This window comes from Miscanthus floridulus, chromosome 8, assembly GCF_019320115.1.
Source record: "Miscanthus floridulus cultivar M001 chromosome 8, ASM1932011v1, whole genome shotgun sequence".
NCBI classification, from domain to species: Eukaryota; Viridiplantae; Streptophyta; class Magnoliopsida; order Poales; family Poaceae; genus Miscanthus; species Miscanthus floridulus.
In genome coordinates, this window is record NC_089587.1 from 224,738,788 (window position 1) to 224,762,607 (window position 23,820).

The window sequence follows — 23,820 nt, forward strand, 5'->3', positions numbered from 1 at the left end:
ATTCATGCATATGCAATACTTGAAAGTAAATCTAGTTGCTTGTCAAGTTTGATCCAAGGTTAAGCTTCTTCACTCGCTTTTTGACAGTTATCTTAACCATGTTAGACAAGCCCTATGTGCATTGCCATAAAATAAACATGTAGTATATTACAATGCAATGCAAGGGACAACACAAGCTCATGTTTTAGTAAAGTTGCTAAAATCAAGCACATTGAGCTCATTCTGCAGTCTACAAAATGTTGCCTCATCTAGCGGTTTAGTGAAGATATCCACCAATTGATGCTCGGTCCTTACACCTTCTAGTGATACATTATTTTTAGCAACATGATCTCTAAGAAAGTGATGGCGGATATCTATATGCTTGGTGCGAGAGTGTTGAATCGGATTATTTGCAAGTTTTACCGCACTTTCATTGTCGCACAAAAGAGGTACTTTTTCTAAAACTACACCATAGTCTAGCAAAGTTTGTTTCATGTAAATTATTTGTGCACAACAAGCACCCACGACAATGTATTCCGCTTCGGCGGTGGACAAAGTCACGCTATTTTGTTTCTTGGAGGACCAAGACACAAGTGATCTACCAAGCAAATGGCACTGTCGATAGAATATGCTCGGCAGTCCACCGAGGGGTATCCCACGATGGTAGATTTGTCGGTGGGGATGCGCGTAATCAGGAACCAGATGGTGACACAAGGCGCAGAGACAACGATTTAGACAGGTTCGGGCCGTCTGATCGACGTAATACCCTACGTCATGTGTCTTTGGTGTATTGTATTGATCTAGACGACCAAGTAGCTTGATGTAGCCTATCTGCTAGGGGACCCCTACCTCTCCTTATATACTCTGGAGGAGGTAGGGTTAAAGTAAAGTAGCCTATTTGGTACTATACAATGTCTTGTGGTGCACGCCGAGTAGCGCCATGCATGCCTTAACCTTGTGGGCCGGGCCACCCCTAGGGGCGCAGCCCATGTCTTGGGGGCCATACCCCCATAGCTAGTCCCCGAGCCTGATAGTAGGTGACGTGGTCATGTGGTGCCAGGGTTAGAAAATAGAAGACCAGCCGAGCAGGCAGCCAGTCCCCGGGCATAGCCTTGAGATGAGAATGAGCACATTCACCGCAAGGTGAAGTGTGCCCGCTTAGTCCCCGAGCCTACTAGAAGATGAAGAATGAATCTTGTAGCAGGGTCAAAGAAAAAGAAGTCTGAAAGCTTGCCGACGTCGTCCAACATGTGCATATCAAGACCCCAGATGTGCTACCCAAGATCAGCACCCTGATCCGAACAGCATGGAGCAGCTTGATAGCACACCGATGAGACGTAGCAAGATTCGAGCATCGAGGAGTCCTGGCGTAGCCGGCGATGTTTGAGCACCGAGGAGCGAGGAGTCCTCGGCGTCGCTGGCGATGATCGAGCACCGAGGAGCGAGGAGTCCCCGGCGTAGGCAGCGATGTCCGAGCATCGAGGAGCGAGGAATCCTCAACATCGCTGGCGATGACCATGCACCGAGGAGCAAGGAGTCTCCGGCATCGCTAGCGATGTCCGAGCACTAAGGAGCAAGGAGTCCCTGGTGACGCTGGTGATGTCCGAGCATCGAGGAGCGAGGAGTCCTCGACGTCGCTGGTGATGTCCGAGCACCGAGGAGTCCTCGGCGTCGCTGGCGATGTCCGAGCACCAAGGAGCGAGGAGCCCTTGGCGTCACTGGCGATGACCGAGCACCGAGGAGCGAGGAGTCCCCGGCGTCGCTGGCGATGTCCGAGCACCGAGGAATGAGGAGTCCCCGATGTAGGCGGCGATGTTCGAGCACTGAGGAGCGAGGAGTCCCCGGCGTAGGCGGCAATGTCCGAGCACCGAGGAGTCCCCGGCGTAGGCGGCGATGTCCGAGCACCGAGGAGTGAGGAGCCCTCGGCGTCGCTGGCGATGACCGAGCACCGAGGAGCGAGGAGTCCCTGGCATTGCTGGCGATGTCCGAGCATTGAGGAGCAAGGAGTCCCCAGCATAGGCGGCGATGTCCGAGCACCGAAGAGTGAGGAGTCCTCGGCATAGGCGGTGATGTCCGAGCACCGAGGAGCGAGGAGTCCCCGGCGTAGGCGGCGATGTCTGAGCACCAAGGAGTCCCCGGCGTAGGCGGCGATGTCCGAGCACTGAGGAGTCCTCGACGTAGGCAGCGAGGTCCGAGCACCGACATAGCTGACGATGTCCGTGCGGTGAAGTGTGCCCACTTAGTCCTCAAGCACGAAGAATCCAAGCGCTGAGGAGTAACCGGCGTAGCTGGCGATGAAGCACGAGCGACGAACAGTCTGATCAACTGGTCGGCAACGGAGTCCATGAACCAAGCGCTCCGACCAGTTGATTAGTGGAGAAGTCCGAGCACCAGGTGGTCCGATCACCTGGACGATGATCCTGCAATATAAATATATAGAACGGGTAGTACATGACGCACAAATAAATAAACTTCGGAGAAAAATCAGCAATGGTGATGAAACGACGTATGCAGTTCGGCGATCAGTTGGTGTGAAAATATATTTGTGTTTAATATAAACCACCTGGACAGTTAGTGTGTAGCTGAGTCTCCAGCCCTAGCTAGCCCATAGTCCATAACATCGAGCGCGGAGCTCGTGCAGGTGTAGGAGGAATAGGCGTGACCAAGGAGCCGCTGTCGACTACCCATAACGCAGAGCGCAGAGCCCGTAGCACATGTAGGGAGGAGCCAGAGACAGGGCCATCTCTGGAGGCATCCGAGCATCAACAGGACTGTTCAGGGGTTCAGAAAATTGTTTGGAGAGCAAACATAGAGAAAATAGTTCGGAGAAACATTATGGCGATATACGGAGATTGGAGAATATTTAGAAGAATATTAAAGCGTGACTTAGCTTTGGACGGAGCGTCTGGTCGGTGGCGTATGGCGTTGTCTTGGTCGACGTTGATGACGAACACCTGGTGGGCGGTGAGTTGTTGGTGAAGGCAACCTCGGAGGTGGTTCTGAGATCAGATCTGCTATCGTAGGGGCTGGTGTAGCAGCAATGAATCGTTGTCATAGACCGGCATGGATCTCCACGAGATTGATGATGAGAACGCGTTGTTGATTTGAGGTCCATCTGGATTGCAATGGATCAAGCGCACACCCCTACCTGGCACGCCAACTGTCGACAGAGTATGCTCGGCAGTCCACCGAGGGGTATCCCACGATGGTAGATTTGTTGGTGGGGATGCGCGTAATCAGGAACCAGATGGTGACACAAGGCGCAGAGACAGCGATTTAGATAGGTTCGAGCCGTCTGGTCGACATAATACCCTACGTCCTATGTCTTTGGTATATGTATTGATCTGGACGACCAAGTAGCTTGATGTAGCCTACCCGCTAGGGGACCCCTACCTCTCCTTATATACTCTGGAGGAGGTAGGGTTACAAGTAAAGTAGCATATTTGGTACTATACAATATCTTGCGGTGCACGTCGAGCAGCGCCGTGCATGCCTTAACCTTGTGGGCTGGGCCACCCCTAGGGGCGCAACCCATGTCTTGGGGGCCATACACCCACAGGCACCCTCTGGATGTGCTTTTTCTATCAACTTTGCTTCCGGCATAATCCGAATCAGAATAGCCAATTAATTCAAATATAGCTCCTTTGGGATATCAAAGGCCAATGCTTGGTGTGCGCTTAAGATACCTAAGGATTCTTTTTATGGCAATTAAATGTGTTTCCTTAGGATTGGCTTGAAATCTAGCACACATACACACACTAAATATGATGTCGGGCCTAGATGCGGTTAAATATAACAAGCTACCAATCATAGAGCAGTAGAGAGTTTGATCAACCTTGTTACCTCCCTCATCTAGGTCGAGATGTCCATTTGTTGGCATTGGTGTCTTAATTGGCTTACATTCATCCATCTTGAATCTCTTGAGAAGATCTTTTGTATATTTCTTTTGGGAGATGAAGATCCCCTCTCTCATTTGCTTGACTTGAAAACCAAGAAAGAATGTAAGCTCACCAATCATGGACATCTCGAACTCCTTCGACATCAATTTACCAAATTCTTTGCAAGAATCTTCATTTGATGATCCAAAGATGATATCATCAACATACACTTGACAAATGAAGATATGCCCATCAAGCTTCTTGGTGAATAGTGTGGTGTCGACCTTCCCAATGGTGAAGCCCTTCTCAATGAGGAAGTCCCGAAGGTGCTCATACCAAGCTCTTGGGGCTTGCTTAAGCCCATATAGTGCCTTGGACAACCTATAAACATGATTAGGATATCTAGGGTCTTCAAACCCAGGAGGTTGATCAACATAGACTAGTTCATTAATAAAGCCATTTAAAAATGCACTTTTCACATCCATTTGAAATAATTTTATTTCATGATGTGATGCATATGCAAGGAGGATACGAATGGCTTCTAGTCTTGCAACCAGTGCAAAGGTCTCTCCAAAATCCAAACCTTCAACTTGAGAGAACCCCTTTGCAACTAGTCTTGCCTTATTTCTCACAACAATGCCTTGATTATCTTGCTTGTTTCGAAACACCTACTTTGTTCCAATGACTCTTGCACATTTAGGTCGCTCTTTAAGAGTCCACACTTCATTGCAAGAGACAAAAGAGTGATGAGCAATAAATGAAGCAAGTTTTTTGTGAGCGAGTCATTACACCCTTTGATGGACTCCCTATGATGATATCTTGTGGATGATCTTGTAGTAGAGGTGTATTTCTTCTATTGACCACTTGAGGAGGAGGTTGTGGAGCATCAACATCTTGTGCTTGTGCCACCGCTTGATCATGGGAGACATGAGTGTCTTCATTTTCAACTCTCCCATCTTTATCACCATCTTGTGGCACACTTGAAGAAGGTGGATCAATGACTTGTACATCATCTTTAGGCTTGATGTCTCCAACCAGAATATTCTTCATAGCCTCTCTCAATGGTTCATCACCTACATCATCAAGATTCTCATGTGCTCCTTGGGAGCTGTTAGATTCATCAAATTATACATCATATGTTTCTTCAACCAAGCCAGTGGCATGATTAAATACTCTATATGCTTTGGACTTTGATGAGTAACTAACAAGAAAACCAATATCACAACGTCTTTGGAACTTCCCTAGGTGTTGCCGCTTCTTGTAGATGTAGCATTTGCAACCAAACACCCTAAAGAAGGAGACGTCTGGCTTCTTCCCATTGAGCAACTCATAAGGTGTATTGCCAAGGAACTTTTGAAGGAATAGGTGGTTGGATGCATAGCATGCGGTGTTGATAGCTTCCGCCCATAGAGCTTCGAGGGTGTTGTACTCATCAAGCATTGTTCTTGCAAGAGTGATCAATGTTCGATTCTTCCTCTCAACTATACTATTTTGTTGAGGAGTATAAGTTGTGGAGACTTCATGTTTGATTCCAACTTCATCACAATAAGCTTCTATATTTGTGTTGTCTTATTCTTTCCCATTGTCACTTCTAATTTTTTTGAGCTTCACTTCAAATTCATTTTGTGCTCTCTTGGCAAACTTCTTGAAGCATGATGCAACTTCAGATTTGTCATGAAGGAAGAATACCCATGTATACCTTGAATAGTCATCAACAATCATAAGACAAAAAAGATTTCCTCCCAAACTCTTGTATGTAGTTGGTCCAAATAAATCCATGTGAAGGAGTTCTAGCACTCTTGTGGTTGACATGAAAGCTTTGGTTGGATGAGTATTTGCAACTTGCTTGCTGGATTGACATGCACTACAAAGCTTGTCCTTCTCAAATTTCACATCCTTCAACCCTCTCACTAAGTCATTCTTCATTAGCTTCTTGAGTGAACTCATCCCAACATGAGCAAGTCTTCTATGCCATAGCCACCCAAGAGTTGTTTTGGTGAATAGGCAAGTCTTCAAATTTGCATCTTCGGAGGTGAAGTCCACTAGATATAAATTGTTGTATCTAAATCCTTTGAATATAACTTGATCATCATCCTTCTTGAATACAACAACTTCCTTCTCGGTAAACAAGCATTGGAAGCCAAGATCACACAATTGTCCAACGGATAGCAAGTTGAAACTCAAGGAAGCAACATATAGCACATTGGAAATCGAATGATCATTTGATATTGCCACTTTGCCCAATCCTTTAACCTTGCCCTTTGAGTTGTCTCCAAATGTGATTCTTTCTTATCCATCTACTTCTTCATCTAGTGAGGTGAACATACAAGGATCACCGGTCATATGTTGTGTGCAAGCACTATCAATAACCCAATGACTTCCACCGGTCTTGTAGTTCACCTACACACAGGAGATTAAGCTTTAGGAACCCAAACTTGTTGAGGGCCCTTCACCTTCTCAACAAGTGACTTTGCAACCCAAATTTTCTTAGGCCTATTCTTATTTGGAGGTCCTAAGAACATCACTTTCATCTTTCCACTAGAATCCTTTCTAAGCATATAGTGAGCATTGAAGGCAAATGGTCTAGCATGCTTGGGCAAGGGTTGTGGTGGTGGAGTTTGGCACTCATGAGCAAAGTAGCCTTCTTGTCCACACTCAAAACATCTCTTTGGATTTGGCTTTGATTGTTGTTGTTGAGCTTGATTCTTCTTCTTCTCTACATTTGCCACATATCCAATGCCACTTCTATCCATCTTCATGACGATGTTCATTGAGAGCTCACTTTGAAGGTGCATGCCTCTTGTGAACTTGCTCAATCCAATCTTAAGATGCTCTTTTTCCAACTTGAGCTTTTTGTTCTCCTCCTTGAGTGCATCACTACTTTTATCTTCCTTGAGTGCAACCTTGTTCCTCTCTTCCTTGAGTTTCTTGTTTTCTTCTTTTAGCTTCTTGTTCTCAAGGGCCAAATCACCATCATGATCAAGGGTTTCTAGCACAATGGTGTTGTGGGTTTTGAACACTTCAAACTCTTTCTTAAGCTTTTCATTCTCTTGCTTGAGCTTGACATACTCATCATAATCATTGCACTCAACCACTTGCTTGCCTTTGCTACTAGATCCTTGCTCAATGCTCTCATCAATTAAATCATCACATGATATAGCTATATCAATCTTAACAACATGGTAAGTAGCATCATGTGACTCATTGGGTAAAAATTCTTGAGCAATGATAAGACTATCATGATTAATCTTAAGGGTAGTATATTCTTCTTTTAGCTTATTGTGGCTAGTGATGAGCTCTTTGTGCACCCACTCAAGTTTATCATGTTTATCTTTGAGCTCCTTCTTAGAAGATTTGAGCTCCTTGAGTTTGGATGACAGCTTCATTTGCTTCTCTAAGCTCAACACTAGACTTTTCAGCCATGTCACATTTAGCTAAGAGAGAATCATTCTTAATCTCAAGCTTTTCATTTTTGGCTCTAGTCTTTATAATGATCTTAGTGTATTTCTTTAGCAATTTAGTAAGATCATCATAAGAAGGTGATTCATATTCATCATCATCGCTATCACTATCACTATCATCATTATGAGCATGATCACCACCACTACTATCATCATCATGTGATACCTTTCATTCACCTTTAGCCATAAGGCATAGGTGTGTAGAGGATGATGGCGGTGGTGGCAGTGAAGATGATGAAGAATCAATAACAATAGCGGCCACCTTCTCGTCGTCACTATTATCATCGGATGATCCACTAGATGAATCAATGTCCGTGAGCCAATCACCGACGATGTAAGCCTTTCCACTCTTCTTCTTCTTATGGAAGTCCTTTTTCTTGCTATCTCTCTTCTTGTATGGCTTGTTCTTTTTCTTCTCATCTTCATCTTCATTGCTTGAGTCATCTTTCTTGCCCTTGTTCTTGTTCTTGAACTTGTCTTTCTTGGGCTTTGTGCATTGGTGAGCTAGATGACCAAGTTCTCCACAATTGTAACAATCCATCTCGGAGATTGGCCTCCTTCTAGAGCTTGTGAAGAACTTCTTCTTCTTGCCATCAAACTTGATGCCACTCTTGTTGAGCTTCTTTAGCATCTTGATGGTTTTCTTCACCATGAGATCAAGACTTTCATCATCAACTTCATCATCACTTGAGCTCTCATACTCAAGCCTTGCTTTGCCCTTCTCTTGGCTAGCTTTGAATGCTAAGTCTTTTTCTTTCTTCTTTGTAGAGGTTGAGCCATCTTGAGGTGTGATGTGCATGTACATCTCATGAGCATTGATCTTTCCCAAGATTTGTGTCGGTGTAGCGGTGGAAAGATCACCTTAATGTAGCACGGTCATAATATGCCCATATTTGTCAATGGGGAGGACACTCAAGATCTTTCTTACAACATCGGATGGTTGCATTTAAGTGAGTCTAAGCCCATTAACTTCCTCTACAAGAACATTCAAACATGAATACATCTCATTAGCACATTCTTTAGGAAGCATTTCAAAAGAGTTGAGTTTTTCATGACAAGATGATAGCGTTCCTCACGCTCACTCTTTGTTCCCTCATGGAGCGCACAAATGTCCGACCATAGTGCAAGGGCGTCTTTGTGGTTCCTCACTCGGTTGAACACATCTTTACAAATGCCTCTAAATATGGTGTTTCTAGCCTTTGCATTCCATTTTTCATAGTTCAACTCATCGCCTTGTGGGTGTGCGGTATCCCGAGGTTTTGGGAAATCTTGTGAGGCGGCTCTAAGAATTCCAACGTCTAAAGCTTCTAGATACGCCTCCATGCGAATTTTCCAATATGGAAAATCGTCCCCCTCAAAGATAGGAGGAGGTCCATCCCCGTGAGACATCTTTCACTAGGCGGTTAAGCCTAAATATGTGAGCACGAGGCTCTGATACCAATTGAAAGGATCAAGATGCCCAAGAGGGGGGGGGGGGGGGTGAATTGGGCTAATTCTAAATTTCTATGCAATAATAAAATCCTATGGTTAGTCCAATTAACCCCTTGTGCCTAGAAAGTGTTACTAATTGTTCTACCGGACAAAAGATTTGCAAACTAAGTTCCAATCCTAACTCAAAGTAAATAGAGAAGGAGGAACGTGACGATGTTTTGCCGAGGTATCGGAGAGTCACCACTCCCCACTAGTCCTCGTTGGAGCACCCGTGCATGGGTGTTGCTCCCCCTTTATCCACGTAAGGATCAAGTGCTCTCTACGGGTTGATTCTTTGACACTCCGTTGCAGTGAATCACCCACAACTGCTCACAATGTGAGTTGGGTCATCCACAAGCTCTCCGGATGATCACCAAGCTCCCAATCATCACCAAGCCATCTAGGTGATGGCGATCACCAAGAGTAACAAGTACAAACTCTCACTTGACCACAACAAGCTTAGGGAGAAAGATGGATGCACAGTTTGCTACTCTTGATCTTGCTAATGAGGGCTCTCTTTGGGATTCTCAAATCTCAATCACCTCACTAGGACCTTGCTCTTCTTGACACTCTCTAAGGTGTTTTTCAGCTGTTGGAATGAGCAAAAGTAACCCCACACACGAGTGGAGCTTCTATTTATAACATGGGCTGAAAAATGAACCGTTATGTGCCTCTGTGGGGTGACCGGACGCTCCGGTCATGTTGACCGGACGCTCCGGTCAGTTTTCCCCGAGTTCCAGTGTTTATAGTGTGACTGGATGCTGGCAGCGTCCGGTCGCAATTTTCCCTCTCTGGAACCTTACTATAAACGACCAGACGCTGGCTCTCAGCGTCCGGTCACTTGACCTTCTAGCATCCGGTCGCACCGAACATAATCTCCTCGGTCAAATGAACTGACCAGACTCTGCGCCAGCGTCCGGTTGCACCGAAGCCAGCGTCCAGTCGGTATTTGACCCTCCATTCACTTCCAACTCTCGATCATATGTGAATGAAGTTTGCTCCATAGGATCTTAGGCATATTTAGGAGCTACCTAGTGCTAGTTTTAACAAGTGTGCACCACACCTAACTCACTAGACTCACCTAGGTCAAGTTACCCGTCCATACCCCCCTTAATAGTATGGCCAAAGGAAAAACAAAGTCCTAAACTACTCTGAGTGTCACTCCAACTCCAATCGACACTTAGAACTAGTCCATCCTTAACCTTGTCGTCCATCCTTTAAAAACCGAAACAATTTCCATCGTAGGGGCATGACCATCATTATAGCCCAATCGATCTCCATTACCATGACCTAACTCAATTGCCTCTTCAAAACACATGTTAGTCACAGTAATCATGTATTGTCATTAATCACCAAAACCCAACTAGGGGCCTAGATGCTTTCAGTTTCGAACCAGAGTTAATTCTTTCCCAGAGCTCAGGCTGTCCTATAGCAATAGTGTTCCGCAATGCTATAGTACTCGCATCACCCTGCTGCTGCAATACTCGTCCATTCGGCCTAGCCCATCATACTAGCCCAACTTGGCCCATTGCAGGGTCTCACATACAGCCACCCTTAGGACTCGATGTCCTCGTGGAGGGTCGAACCAACCTACTCAAATGGGACAAATGTCTTGGATCGACTCTCTTGGCCACATCCATATTCCCAGCTCCCCGACCCAAGTGCCATGCTCTCACAGGAGCCATGCACAACCTGTCCGAACTCTCGAGCCATATGTCCATGAAACCACGAGAGTTGGCTCTGATACCATTTTGTAACGCCCCAGCCCGGGAAGACGGCTAAGATCCACTCTACCAGTTGAATAGACCACACCTGCTAATTAACTCTCTTGCATGGCCATTAGTGGGGTCTCACATACACCCACCCTTAGGACTCGATGTCCTCATCGAGGGTTGAACTAACCTACCAAAACGAGACAAATGTCCTAGATCAACTCTCTTAGCCACATCCATATTCCCAGCTCCCAACCTGTCCGAGCTCCCGAGCCATATGTCCGTGAAACCGCGAGAGTTGGCTCTGATACCATTTTGTAACGCCCAAGCCCAGAAAGACGGCTAAGATCCACTCTACCAGTTGAATGGACCACACCTGCTAATTAACTCTCTTGATCTTTCATCCTCGCTTCACGTAAAAGGTTCAAACCGGAGTTAATTCTTTCCCGGAGCTCAGGCTTTTAAGTTGGTTCATTTTCCCTCAACTTCTAGTATGGAAAAGTCCCATAGCTATAGTACTCGCTGCAGTACGGCCCAACCCATCAAACCGGCCCAACTTGGCCCATTAGTGGGGTCTCACATTTTGGGAATCCCTAAGATAGTCAATTAGCTCGATTTTCTCCAGTCTCTCATTACTTTTTTCCCTCGTCTCTCTATTGTGTCTAGTAATTGGGAGAGTCGGCAGAGGAGCGATCCTTCAGGATGCGCTTTGCACATCACCATAGTTTACCTTTAGGCCAAGATAAAGCAGTTAGTCCTCACCAACGTCGTCATCCACAACATTGACGACAGCGTCATCTGCAGACATTTGGTGGTCATAGTTATACAGATTGTGGCCGCACTACATATCAGTTAGAGTTCAACTAGGTCAGCGAGGCTCGGTAAGATCTGAGCACCAGCACTGCTGGTTCCATCGGTGTGGGGGTGTGACCCCGGATACCCACGGCAGACCACATGGGCTGCGCCCCTAGGGGTGGCCCAGCCCACAAGAAGAAGCCTTGCGAGACACGACTCTACTCAGCGCCTTCCGTAAGACATTGGGAAGATATCCTGAAGATACTACGAGATTTGTTAGGATATGTATGATCCCAAGATTCCTGTAATCAGTTATTACTTTCCGGTTATCTCTCAGATCTAACCGACTTGTAACCCTACCTCCCAGACTATATAAGGCAAGCAGGGACCCCCTCTAAAATCACAGCATATCATACGATAGCTAATACAAACCAACAGACCACAAGAGTAGGGTATTACGTTATACTGACGGCCTGAACCTATCTAACTCGTGTGTCTCTGTTGCCTTCTTGTTCTTGATCTCGTGCTCCTCTACCGATCAATCTACCTTCGTGGGATACCCCTCGGAGGACTACCGACGATATTCTGTTGACAGTTGGCGCACCAGGTAGGGGTGTGCGTGTTGTTTCCTCGTTGAACAAGATGGTTTTTTCCGCTGGCTCTTCGTCCCTCCCGCATCCTAGCTAGATCTTCACGGTCGGATCCATCTCATGGGTCATCAACGCTGACAAAGTCGGAGAGCTCCTCGAACCGGTGCAGATCTGTTCTGTGCCGACCACCCTTGCACCTGCAACTGCAGATCCGATCTTAGATCCACTTCTGAGGTCACCTTCATCAACAACTCGCCGTTCGCTTCCTCGTTACCAGAGGAGGCGCATCAACAATGACGATCTGATCGAATCCATCGATCGGGTCGGCCTGAAGCTCGCCGATTGCCTCTCCGTCGCCAAATCGGCTCTGGACACTTTCGTTCGGCGCCGACCACTCTCCAATACGGATCTATCAGAAGCTGCTCAGCAAACTCCAGGGGTTACGACCCTACCCTTCAGGCTCGCCAACACCGCCGCTACGTATCAAGACACCCTAAGGGGCAAGTTCGCCGACCAGGTGGGGGATATCCATCCTCTCGCCGACCAGCTCCCACCGACGGTCAACATGCTGCACTTCAGTCGATGCCCCGGAGCATCCCTCCAAACCATCCTAGAGGAGAATCCGGACTCTAAATCCCAGGGCTCTACGGAGGCCCTTGCCAAAACCTTCATCGAGCAAATCCCTCTCCCACCTTTCTGGGGTGGCGAAATTTTCAATGTCAGCATCGACAGCCCTCCTCGGAATGGTGAAACCGATGAGGAACGCGCCGCTCGTGAAAACATAAACGTCAACCGCGCGCAATGCCATGAAAACGAGCGCGCTCTTGCGATGGCTGAGGCCACTCGCGACAACCAATTCAACTCACAAGGAAGGCCGCTCCATCGCAACCTCGACGAAGAATTTCTCTGTGTCGATGGCTACGATGTCTACAAAACTCTGAGCGCTAACTTGGCTATGGCCGCCAATGAGCTCGCCTAGCTCATGCAAACTCCCGAGGTCACCAAGGTCACCACCATGCTCAAAGCGGCGCACTACCAGGTCAACGAGATCCGCCAGGATCAAAGACCTTCGTGCTCAACAAGCACGATCCATCGGTCAGCCACGCTAAGATCCTATCGCCGCCCTAGCCAAAGCCATTTCACTGACCAGTTGTTGACACCGTTTTTTGCACGTGTCAAAATGATCGGAGTGGACTAATCGGCAAGAGGAAAGTTACTGTATACCCTGATAGCCGATGAAAGCCAGCTTGTAAAGATGGTTGCCGATGGCTGGTGGTGGTCGATGGAAAGGTTGATTTAGACTCGGGCGTTGCCGATGAGGTTGGAGGTGTTATTGTCGATGCCGATGAAGGGAGGCTTGAAGACTACTGCCGATGAAACAGGGAGTATGCCGATGGAAAGGAAGTCGGTGAGATTTCCGTCGTAATTGAGGCGGACAGGGAAATAGATAGGAGTTGATTTCCTTTTCTGTAGAGTATGATTCATGTAAGAGTCACGTATTTCCTTAGGTATGGATTTGGTGTCCTAGTTATGTTTGGTTATGTCTCTTTAGATCAGGGTATAAATATAGATTGAAGGGCAATGTAAAATATAGATCAATCAATATCAAAACCAAGTTTTACTCCTATTTACATCTACTTACTTTTCGGCGACTTCGTCAATTCGCATATCTTTTATTTTTACGAGTTCTCATTGATTCGGTGAGTTGCATTGTTTCAGTGTGACCTTCGGCGACTCTCGAGTTCCCCGTGAGTACCTCTTGGCCGTGACTTCCGGGCGTATCACTGTTGTCAGGACCAAAGTGCTCGTATCTTCATCCTTGTCGATTAACAGGTCAAATCGACTGGCACGCTTTGGATATCGATTCGGGTATTAGCCCTTTGTGTTTGTAGATCCACATTTTGCATCAACACATCTTTTGGCATGCTCGGTGGGACCAATCAATCCGATCAATATGTTCAATTCCGAGATCGATGCGGGGAACATTATCGTGGTATCAGAAGAAGATCTGAAGGAATAGCAGAGGCAGGCTATGGAAAAGGCTATAGAAGAATACATGCAGCTTTGTCTGAAATCGTTTAGCCTGAACAAGAGTGGACAAGTCATCCAGAAGCAAGATTTGCCGTTGCCTCAGCAGGTTACCTTTGACTCCAATCCTGGTAAACTTCAAGAGATGGTTAATTCTGCAGTAAATCATGCTTTGATTAATCATTCCAATGTGCTGTCCAATACTGTTCATAATGCTGTGGTTCGAACTCTCAAAGAAGGACAAGCGTCACCGCATTACGTTGGGCCTGCCTATCACCAACCAGAGCCGGCATCTATCAATACTCCATCGGCTCCCTCGGCCGTGGTGGGTACAGAGGTTACTTCTTCTCCAGTATCGGCAGGCTTACCTAATATTCAATCTACACCGATACGATCAGGAGGACGAATTCAGCTTAGTACAGATCTATCGGCATCAGCTATGTCAGGCCCTGTGTCTCAGAATAGCCAGATTCCTGCTAATTGGTGGGGATATGGTATGCCTCTGGAGTCATCTACTTTCAATCCTGGGTTACCTCAAGTGTTTGATGTAGTAGGAAAAGTTCCTATACCATCGGCTGTTTCGCCGATGGCTCAAGTGCCTCAATATGCCACCGCAACTACTGTGCAACCAACTCCAGGAGGTTTCCAGGTGCCTTTTGTTCAAACACCCAGTTCAAATCCATCGGCAAGCTTACTGCCGATGCAGCAGAAAACTCCTGTTATGAGTCAGACTGGAGTTCAGTTCATGCCTCAAGCTGGTTATAATTATCCAACAATATCGGCAAATTACTAGCCATCGGTAAGTTTTATACCGATGAGTTCTAGTAATGGTTGGTCAGGACAGTTACCTGTTCAACATACAGTTCAGCAAAATCAACAGGTTGCAGGGATTCAACAAGGTCATATGCAAGCTGGTTTCCAGAATCAAGCATCGGCAGCTCAGCCGATGAATCCTTTCCAACAGGTTAATGGACCACAAGTAACGGCAAATATGCCAATTGCTGGAGATCGTGGGCCACAAAGATATGTGGAGGGATATCAGCAGGTACCCCCTGTAGAAATTCAGCCAGTTCGTCATCAGGAGGCTGATGCTTTTTGGGCCGATAGGATAGCAGAAATTATGAAGGATCAGTTTGGGATAAAGCCCAAGGTCAATACTTATTCTTATCGGACTCCATATCCTCCTGCATATGATCTAATTCCTCTCCCAAATCGGTACAAGGTACTAGATTTCACTAAATTCTCCGGGCAAGATGACACATCAACAATGGAACACGTCAATCGCTTCATTATTCAATGTGGAGAGGCGGCTGACAGAGATGAATTGAGAGTTCGATTATTTTCATCATCTTTGTCTGGATCGGCATTTACGTGGTTCATTTCATTACCACCAAATTCTATTATTACCTGGGCTGATCTAGAAAAACAATTTCATAAGTATTTCTTTGCTGGAATCCATGAAAAGAAGCTTACCGATTTAGTAAAATTGAGACAGCGTAATGATGAATCGGTAGAAAGCTTTGTGCAAAGGCTACGAGATGTAAAAAATAAGTGCTACAGCCTGGTGCTGGATGATCGGCAGCTTGCCGATCTGGCTTTCCAAGGGTTATTGCCACATCTTAAAGACAGATATGCTTCTCAGGAGTTTGAAAGCCTCAGTTATCTTGTGCAAAGGATTTCTGATCAAGATACTAGGGTCTTCGAACCTAAAAAGAATTGGAATAAAAAAGTATCATTTGTTGAAGAAGTAGGAGATTCTGATTCTGATGAAGAACCAATTATCGGCTTAGCTGAGTGGGTTAAAAATAAAAAGCCGATATCTTGTCCCTTTGGCCGGAAAGAGCCAGAAAAGTTTACCTTTGATATCACCAAGGCCGACAAGATATTTGATCTTCTACTTCAAGAGGGCCAAATTAAGCTGTCACCTAATCATGTGATCCCATCGGCAGAAGAGTTGAAGAAGATCTTGTACTGCAAATGGCACAATGCAACTTCACACGGTACAAATGAGTGCAAGGTGTTCAGGCAACAGTTACAATCGGCTATTGAATCTGGGAGAATTAAGTTTGGTACTTCCAATACCCAGAAGCCGATGAAAATTGATCAACACCCTTTTCCAGCGAATACGTTGGAGGCCAAAGGGAAGACCAAGGTATTGATGTCAGAGGCTGCTGAGAAAAACGCGTCAGTAGATCCCCAACATCGGATAACTACCGATGATGCGAAAAGTAAAGGCTTGCTGGGGGAAAGCAGTAGTTCCAACAATCCTCCTCGACCTGGCATTGTGATTACTCATCGAAGGCAGCAGGAGAGTTGGCGTCAGCGAAATGACCGATATCGACAACAGCAAGAAGAGAGACGTCGAGAAGAATGGCATCGGCATAAAGATCATTGGAGGTGCCCGTTTTTCATCCATTGCTGGGAAGAAGGTATTAAATTGCCAACTGTTGAAAATTGCCCAGAGTGTAATGGTTATTACGGGGTCAATCGGTCAGAAAGGAGGTTTCAACCTGGTAATCAGGGTTTATTTATCAATGAGCCGATCAGAGGCAGAGCATCAGTGCATGATCGGCTGGGGGGCAGACTTAGTGCACATGGGAGGCTTGGTAAACGCGTTGGATATTTTCCAAGGAGTCAAGAGGAGCTGGAGGAAATGGCAAACGCAAGAGTTCCCGATGAAGAAATATTCTATAGGGATCCTAATATACGCCGTGTAGAGTCAACTAGGACCTGTTATCAGCCGGTTTGGAAAACCAAGTTTCCTCGATGGTGCCCGGAGGGTCTGACAAAGACGCAGAGAAGGAGGATACAACGTGAGCGTCAGGAGGATTTATACCAAGAGGAAAATTCCTCCAATGAGAGGTCCGGTCGTCAGCAGTGGCAGGTAAAACACAAAAATAAGGGTCCATCGGCAGATGTTAATATGGTATTCATGTTGCCGATGGAGTTTTTAGCACTATCTGATAATGAGGAAGAAGTTGTTCTCTCTGATCAAGTAGCTCAGCTGACACTAGATCCAATGATGGCTGTTTTTGAGAAACCTGCCGATGACGAGAGACAGCATCTTAAGGCTTTGTTTGTGAAAGGCAGAGTTGATGGGCAGCCTGTATCTAAGATACTTATCGATGGAGGGGCTGCGATTAATATTATGCCTTATGTGATGTATCGGAAACTTGGTAAGGGAGATTAAGACTTGACCAAAACCGATATGATGCTGAAGGATTTTGAAGGCAATGTGTCACCGGCTAAAGGGGCAGTATGTGTTGAATTGACTATCGGCAGCAAAACCTTGCCAACGACGTTCTTTGTTATTAATGGCAAAGGTGCATATAATTTGCTTCTAGGGAGGGATTGGATTCATGCTAATTGTTGTGTTCCTTCTACAATGCATCAATGCCTCGTTCAGTGGATTGGGGATAAGATTGAGGTTGTCCCTGGTGATTCTTCTTATATCATCGCATCGGCAGAATCAGATACTTATGAGCGAACTAAATGTATATCAGGAGAAGTTTGGGAAAAAGAGTTCCTTAGAGTTGCTGATTATGAAATTCCACCGATCCAAGCAGTCGGTTCTGAAGAAGAGTTTTAATGGATAGGTTTGCCGATGATGGAAAATTAGGTCAAGGGTTCACATCGGCAGATGATTTAGTAGAAGTAGATATTGGTGGTGGCGATAGGTCAAGACCTACTTTTATTAGTGCTAAGTTAGATCCCAAGTGTAAGCAGCGAATAACTGATTTGTTAAAAGAGTATAAAGATTGTTTTGCTTGGGATTATACTGAGATGCCTGGATTAGACCGATCGATAGTTGAACATCGGTTACCTATCAAATCTGGATTTCGGCCACATCAGCAGCCAGCGCGCCGATGCAACCCTAATATACTTCCTAACATTAAGGCCGAAGTAACTAAATTAATTGAGGCGAAGTTTATTCGGCAGTGTCGATATGTAGAGTGGATCTCTAATATGGTTCCCGTTTATAAGAAAAATGGAAAACTTCGTGTTTGTATTGATTTCAGGAATCTCAACAAAGCCACACCGATGGATGGCTATCCAATGCCGATTGCTGATTTGTTGATTGATGCTGCAACTGGACATCAAATTATCAGCTTCATGGATGGTAATGCAGGCTACAATCAAATATTCATGGCTGAAGAAGATATTCCCAAGACTGCTTTTAGATGTCCAGGTCATGTAGGGCTGTTTGAGTGGATAGTCATGACGTTTGGTTTGAAAAATGCCGGTGCTACTTATCAAAGAGCTCTGAACTTTATTTTTCATGAATACATCGGCACATTAGTGGAAATCTACATTGATGACGTAGTGATTAAGTCTGGAGATATCACAAAACATCTAGCCGATCTACGAAAGATATTGGAGTGCACAAGGAAGCATGGACTAAAGATGAATCCTAATAAATGTGCATTTGGTGTATCGGCAGGACAATTCTTGGGTTTTATGGTGCATCAGCGGGGCATCAAAATCAGTAGGAAGTCTATTGATGCAATTAACAAGGTGGTTGCTCCTGCCAATAAGACTGAATTGCAATCTTTGATCGGTAAGATTAATTTCATTAGAAGATTCATATCTAATTTGTCGGGTAAGATCAAGGCTTTCAGTCCATTACTTAAATTGAAGGCCAATCAGGAATTTGTATGGGGAGCTGAGCAGCAGTTAGCCCTCGATGAAATTAAGAAATATTTGACGAATCCTCCAGTGCTAGTTCCACCTCAACACGGGAAACCTTTCAGGCTGTATTTGTCAACTGATGATACCGTTATCGGTTCAGCTCTTATTCAAGAATTTGAAGGGAAAGAACGTGTTATTTATTATTTGAGCAGAAGATTAGTGGATGCTGAGACAAGGTATTCGGCCATCAAAAAATTATGTCTATGTTTATACTTTTCTTGTGTCAAATTAAGACATTATTTGTTATCTGCCGAATGTACGGTCATATGTAAAGACGACGTAGTCAAGTATATGCTGTCGATGCCGATATTAAGTGGTAGAATCGGCAAATGGATTTTAGCATTATCAGAATTTGAACTACGTTACGAATCAACTAAGGCAGTTAAGGGGCAAGTTATGGCTGATTTTGTCACTCAGCATTGTAATACAGTGGATTCTCTAGAGGTTGCTCCTTGGACACTTTTCTTCGATGGGTCCACATGTGGTGAAGGAGCAGGGATCGGCATTGTGTTGATTTCACCTCAGGGGAGGAAGTATGAGTTTTCATTGCCGATTGTTGCTACATCAACAAACAATCAGGCTAAATACCAGGCTTTAATAAAAGGGCTAGAATTACTAAAGGAGATACGTGCCGATGCTGTTGAAATCTTTGGTGATTCTATGCTAGTTATAAATCAATTGGCTGGAATTTATGAATGCCGAAGTGAAGTTTTAATTTCGTATTATGAAAGATGTTTGCAATTGTTGAAAGGATTTAGAGATTTTCGTCTTGAACATATTTCTCGACTACATAATGAGGAGGCTAATCGACTAGCTCAGCATGCTTCAGGGTATCAGCCTATTCAGGAAGTGTTGACATCGGCAGTCGATACCGATGACTGGAGAAAGGAGATTGTCGATTATTTAAAGGATCCATATAAAAAAGTTGAAAGACGTATAAGGTTCCAAGCTACCAAGTATGTGCTCCTCGATGATGAATTATATTATCGACCTATAGATGGAGTTTTACTCAGATGTGTTAGCAGTGATGAATCAAAAAGTTTGATGGGTGAAATTCATGAGGGAGTATGTGGAGCGCATCAATCGGCTTTCAAGATGAAGTGGATAATCAGAAGGAATGGATACTATTGGCCAACTATTCTTGAAGATTGTTTTAAGTATTTTAAAGGATGTCCGGGGTGTCAAAAGTTTGGTAATATTCAAAGAGCGCCTGCATCGGCTATGAACCCTATAATCAAACCTTGGCCGTTCCGGGGATGGGCTATCGATCTCATTGGTCAGATTTATCCGCCATCGAGCAAAGGACATAAATTTATTCTGGTTGCTACCGATTATTTCACAAAATGGGTTGAGGCAATTCCTTTAAAAAAGGTGACATCGGCTAATATGATTGATTTTGTGAAAGAGCATATTGTTTACCGATTTGGTATTCCTCAGACTATCACTACCGATCAGGGCACTATGTTTACATCAGGAGAATTTGATGAGTTTGCTGTAGGTATGGGAATTAAAATTTTAAATTCTTCTCCATATTATGCTCAAGCTAATGGTCAGGCTGAGGCTTCTAACAAAGGGATTATCAAACTCATTAAGCGCAAAATTGAAGAAAATCCTAAGAGGTGGCATACAGTATTAAATGAAGCCTTGTGGTCATATCGGATGTCATATCATGGTGCAACCAAAGTGACGCCTTATCAGTTAGTATATGGACACGACGCAGTATTGCCTTGGGAAATTAAAACTGGATCTAGGCGAATACGTTCTCAAGATCAGCTGACAGCTGATGATTATGATATTCTTATGAAGGATGAGTTGGAAGATGTGATGGGTCATCGGTTAAGGGCTTTAGTTAGCATCGAAGAAAACAAGAAAAGAGTAGCCAGATGGTATGACAAGAAGGTGAAAGTAAAGGAGTTTGCCGATGGAGATCTGGTCTGGAAATTGATTTTACCGATTGGGATTAAAAGTTCAAAGTTTGGAAAGTGGTCTCCTAATTGGGAAGGACCATATCGGATAAATCAGTCTGTTCCTGGTAACGCGTATATTCTAGAAACCCTCGAAGGGGTTGTGTTTCCCAGAGCATTAAATGGAAAATATTTAAAGAAATATTACCCTAGTATCTGGATGGATGCATAAAAGTATAAGTGCCGATAACAGTCCTATCGGCTAGAATTATGCAAGGATGTCAATGTCTCATAAAGTGCCGATACAATAAACAAGGTTACAAGTTCAACAAGGATTGGATAGCTAATATCGCACGCAGGCGAATCTGGTCGGCTTCCTCCATTTCTTTGATGTCGTCATCGGCAGCACCCTCCACAGGCTTGAGTTTTTTCTTCGTGGCCAAAGCTTTGCGAGCCTAGATGTCTCTTTCTTGCTGAAGGGCTTTGATGGCATTGGGTAGCTGGCTTTCTTCTTGTTGAGCATGAGTTAAGGCTGCATCAACTTCTTTCAATTCAGCCAGTAGAGCCATCTTCTTTGCCGATAAATCCAAGATTTTCTGCTTAAGTTCAGCACCCGAAGTCTGCAAGTTGCCGATGCCTTTGTGCTTCTCATCGACAATTTGTTTCAGTTGTAGCATCTCTTCTTAGAGTTGAGCCTGAGCTGCTCTATCGGCAATACGTTGAGCAGCCCGTTGATATTGTAGTTGGCGGCTTTCTAAATGGGCTGCTGGGAAGAGTACTTCTTCAACATCGGTAGGGACCTGGCCACGGATTGTTTTGAAAATTGCCTTTGCGGGGTCCGAGTCATCTACCAGTTGGGCGGTATCCTGCTGTAGCAAGTTCAGGAGAGCTTCCAACTTGGATTTAACTTCTGCCGATATTGTGCCCAGTGCAAGGGAAGAACTTGTTTCCTCTCCATCATCGTCAGAAACGTCAATGGCAAAGGAAAATAGGCTGTTTGGGGAGTCTTGTTCCTGAGGAAAAGAAAAAGAGGTCAATTGAGGATAAGTATGAATATTATAAATCGACTAGGTCAATTGGCTTACCTGTTTCAAGGCAATTTCCTGTGCTTGGCTGGAGGAAGCAGCCTAGAGTATGCCGTGTGGAGGATTGGCTGAACTTGCCGATGGAATATCCTCTGTGGCCTCATCGGTGGTTGGCCCTTGGGGTATGATGACCGATGGTATGTCCTGTATAGGAGGATTAACTGCTTGCTCAGTTGCATCGATTGATTCTGGTCGGCTTGCAGACGTTGGGGCAGATGGGGGGATTGGCATGGACTTCTGTCGTTTTGGTTGTGCCTCGACATCTGTTAAGGCTTTGCGCTTTGCTTGGGCCTCAGCAACGGTTGGCTGGGGGGTATCGGCACTTGTTGGTTGTGGAGCTTGAACATCTGGTACGTTTGCCGATGTACCCATTTGTTGCTGCAAAACAAGTGTAAGGTATGATATTTAACAGATAAAATGTGAAATCAAGGGAATACCTCTGAAGGTTTGTCAGAAGAAGTGGTGCTTGATATCGGAGGAATTGCCGATGATGATCCAGCAGCGGCTCTTACCCCCTGATGATTAATGTTAATACAGTTGTGATCGGCATAAGTAGAAATAAACAAGGTTGTTACCTTGAATGCCTTGACCAGGGTCATAGCAGCAGCCGATGGAGTGGCCCTGGCCGTAGCCAATTTGGACTTGGAGGTGATGGTCTTGGTACGGATCTTCTGGTGAGTCAAAGCGGCTAAGGTGGGGGCGTTGTAGCCGATCGGTGATATCAGGGAAACAAGCCGAAGATCAAAGGGTTTCCCACTTTTGCTCATAGTTGGTGCTGGGTTGTTAACCTATCACGAGAAAGTTAGTTACCGATATATGAAAGGAAAAAGCGGAAGGGAGCTAAAAGGAACTTACTGCGTCATCGGGAATGGCGTATTCAGGGTCGATCATGTGCCGATATGTGTGAACAGATGTTGCAAACAGTTGTTCCCTCCACTCTCGCCACCATTGTTTATATGATTCGGTGATGAAAGATACTGGCGTCCAGACGGATATATCAACATTTGTAGTATCGGCATTGGGGGAGAGTTGCACTACCCTGTTCCAATCTGTTCCACAGGTGATTGTTTCTCTGGGTTTGATCACATCGGCAAAACAAAGTTTGATTGGCAGTTGCCCAAAAGCCAATTGACGGGATACTGCCGATGGGTTGTAAAACTCATATGTGATATTGGTGTTTTTCCCGCTACCGAATGTGTTTACTGGAATTGCCCTGGGAGTAATGATAGCCATCATGAGCTCGTTATCTTGATTCAGAGTGTCATCGGCAAAGTTGAAAAGAAGGGGGAATCTGTTTTCTTCGTCAATATAAGGCACCCAGGCCCTATGATCACGAGAAAGACCATTGTAGAAGCTTTGAAAGAATCTGCCGATCTGGTCTTCATTGGCTTCTATTCCAGGGAGGACAATTATGGCTTCACCAAAATTGAGAGGTGAGCGTGTTGCCGATTCCTCGTCCCCAAGCACATGGTCTTCAGCAATTTCTCGTAGGAATTGTTGGGCAAAGAAGTCCCATTGCAACTGTTTGTGCATATGGGTATTCAGCCACATGTTGATGAACCACCACGGGCCTCCTAAGTTGCCGATGGGTTCGCCAAGCAGAAGTTTCTGAGACACTTGATGAAGAAGATGATAAGTGGAGCTCAAAAGGTATCGGCCAAGAGGGAATCTTACACCATTGGCTAGGAGTTCAGCAGCGGGGAGGAAAGCGTTAGTTGGTCCTACTGATCGACCACAGAAGATAAAATTTTCTAACCACATATTCAAGAATGTGGCATGTTCCCTCTGATTAACTGTCCTAGTCTTCTGGCATTCTTGGATGTATCATGTCCAACCGCCGATGTTGCGGGTATTCACCCTATATTCAGATTTTCTGCCATAAATAGAGCCTTCATCGGCAGTTGAAATGTCCAAACCAGTGAGCATGTATACATCGGCAAGTGTGGGAGTAGCTGGGCCATGTCCAAACATAAAAGTGTTTGTTGTGTCTGACCAGAAGTAAGCAGCTGCAATCATCATTGATTCATTCTTCTGCATATCGGCAATAGATAGCCTAATGCATTGGTCTAGCTTCCATTCTGCCCAGTATACTTGCATCGATCTATTAACCCTCAAGTACCAATCTTTCCACCCTTTGGTGGTTTTGGGCCAGGAACGGAATGTATCTTTCCATAAATTCAGAGAGAAATTTTGGGCTCTAAAGGGGATTCTATTGACTTCTGCATTAAT

The 23,820-nt window shown here is 45.2% G+C and overlaps 1 pseudogene; it reads right to left on the reverse strand.

Moving 5' to 3' along the window:
- Nucleotides 1-22,169: 22,169 nt before the first annotated feature.
- On the reverse strand, nucleotides 22,170-23,517 carry LOC136478326 (uncharacterized; annotated as a pseudogene).
- Nucleotides 23,518-23,820: the final 303 nt, after the last annotated feature.